Consider the following 2,615-nt stretch of genomic DNA (forward strand, 5'->3'; position numbering starts at 1 on the left):
ACATCTTTTTTTTTTTTTTTTTAAGATTATTTATTTATTTATTTGACAGAAAGAGACAGAACACAAGCAGGGGAAGTGGGAGAGGGAGAAGCAAGCTTCCTGCTAAGCAGGGAGCCTGATGTGGGACTTGATCCCAGGACCCTGGGATCCTGACCTGAGTGGAAGGCAGACACTTAACGACTGAGCTACCCAGGGGCCCCAAAATATGACACATCTTTATGAACCATGAATTTTACACCATGTTCAAAAAATTGGGAGAAAAGATGGAGTTTTATCTCTTATAGGCAGGGACGTAGTCTGTATCCTATACCTGACCAGTGACTGACATAGTAAAGGAGGAATGAAGTAATATGGTAAAACAAAAACAGAAAATGACTATAACAAAACATTCACAGAATTTAACAAAATACCCAAGACTTTAATGAATATCAGGATTTCTCCAGGCTGTTTTAAGTATTGTCATTGTAATAGGCTAAAACATGGTCCTTACCCCAAAATAAACAGGTCAAATCCCTGGAACTTGTGAATGTTACCTTGTTTGGAAAACTGACTCTTTGCAGATACAATTTAGTGAAAGACCTTGAGATGAGAGCATCCTGGATTATTCCAGTGTGGACTAAATCTCATCATCAGAGACACAGGAGAAGGCAAAGGGAAGATACGGGCAGAGAGTGAAGTGATGTGGCCGTAAGTCAGAGAAGCCAAGGAGCACCTGGGGCCACCAGAAGGTGGAAGAGGAAGAAAATGAATTCTCCTGTATTGTAGCCTCTAGAAGGAGACAGCCTTGCCAGATTTTGGATTTCTAGTTTGCAGAACTGTGAGGAAATAAATTTCTGTTCTTTCAAATCTGTGATAATTTGTTACAGCAGCTTTTGGATGCAAATATAATATTTGACCCCTGAGGGCTCACAGTCATGCTCTTTTTAGAAAAGTTTCTTTGGAAGGAGAATTTATAAAGGTTCCCAGGTGGCTAAGGTCCACAGGTTGGACCCAGTATAGAGGACCTCCCATAAGTGCCCTTTCAAGTGAAAAGATTTCTTAATTTATTGATCTTAGCAGTGTTTAAAAAAACAAAAACAAAAAACCCCCCACAGGTCCAAAATGGAGTCACTTGTGCTAAGCTGTTGTCACCAAACTGAGAATACTTAATACCTAACCTAATTGCAGTTTTAGCCTTTCCCAGGAATATACTATTAGTAGGTTAGTTGGGAATTTCCTACTTATTTATTTATTTAAAGATATTTATTTATTTATTTGACAGAGAGAGAGCACAAGCAGAGGGAGCAGCATGCAGAGGGAGGGGGGGTGGAAAGCAGGATTCCCACTGAGCAGGGAGCCCAACGTGGGACTCAATTCCAGGACCCTGGGATCATGGCCTGAGCTGAAGGCAGCCGCTTAATTGACTGAGCCACTCAGGTGTACCACTGGTTGGAAGTTTCCTGGTGAGAACCAGTGAGGTTATCTGCTTGATAGACCTTTTCTTCCCCAAAGACAGGTGATAATGCCTGAAATATTCCTTTCATTTCGTTATGACTTCCTATCCTACCTCACTGCCTTTTAAAGTCTTCCATTTTGTATAGCATCTTAGAGCTCCTTTCTGTTTGCTATATAAGATGCTGCCCAATTTATGAATCATTGAATAAAGCCAGTTAGTTTCAAATTTACTCAGCTGAATATTGTGTTTGTTTTTTTTTTAAAGATTTTATTTATTTATTTGACAGACAGAGATCCCAAGTAGGCAGAGCAGCAGGCAGAGAGAGAGGGGGAAGCAGGCTCCCTGCTGAGCAGAGAGCCCGATGTGGGGCTCGATCCCAGGACCCTGAGATCATGACCTGAGCCGAAGGCAGAGGCTTGACCCACTAAGCCACCCAAGCGCCCCTGAATTTTGTTTCAACAGTAGCTTTCAACCCTAGCCTAGAGATAAACCTGTTCTGAGGTTTAAAAAAAAAAAAAAAAGGTATGAGCTTTACTTGACAATTTAAGCAGTAAAAAACAAGTTGAAAGAATATCTAAAGATATGTTAATTCTTTTTTTTTTTTTAATAAAGATTTTATGCATTTGGGGCGCCTGGGTGGCTCAGTCATTAAGTGTCTGCCTTTGACTCAGGTCATGATCCCAGGGTCTTGGGATCAAGCCCCGCATCAGACTCCCTGCTCAGCGGAAGCCTGCTTCTCCCTCTCCTACTCCTCCTGCTTGTGTTCCCTCTCTCACTGTGTCTCTCTCTATCAAATAAATACACACAATCTTTAAAAAAAAAAAAGATTTTATGCACTTATTTGAGAGAGAGAGATAGGACAAGCAGGGGGAGCAGCAGGCAGAGGGAGAAGGAGAAGAAGCAGGCTCCCCACTGAGCAGAGAGTCTAACTTGTGGCTTGACCCCAGGACTCTGGGATCATGATCTGGCCGAAGCCAGAGGCCCAACTGGCTGAGTCACCCAGGCGCCCAAGATATGTTAATTCTTTTAATTGTTCAGTCATGAAAAAAAAAGTATAGAACTCATAAGACTGTATTTAATAATTTATTCTTTATCTACCTATACTGGCTATCCCCCCTTGTGTTCACACCATACATTTAAGAAAATAGCCAGCAGGCATACTTGTAAAAGCGCTATCATA

The sequence above is a fragment of the Lontra canadensis genome, unplaced genomic scaffold (genome assembly GCF_010015895.1).
Source record: "Lontra canadensis isolate GAN:19392208 unplaced genomic scaffold, GSC_riverotter_1.0 scaffold46, whole genome shotgun sequence".
In the NCBI taxonomy this organism is placed as follows: domain Eukaryota; kingdom Metazoa; phylum Chordata; class Mammalia; order Carnivora; family Mustelidae; genus Lontra; species Lontra canadensis.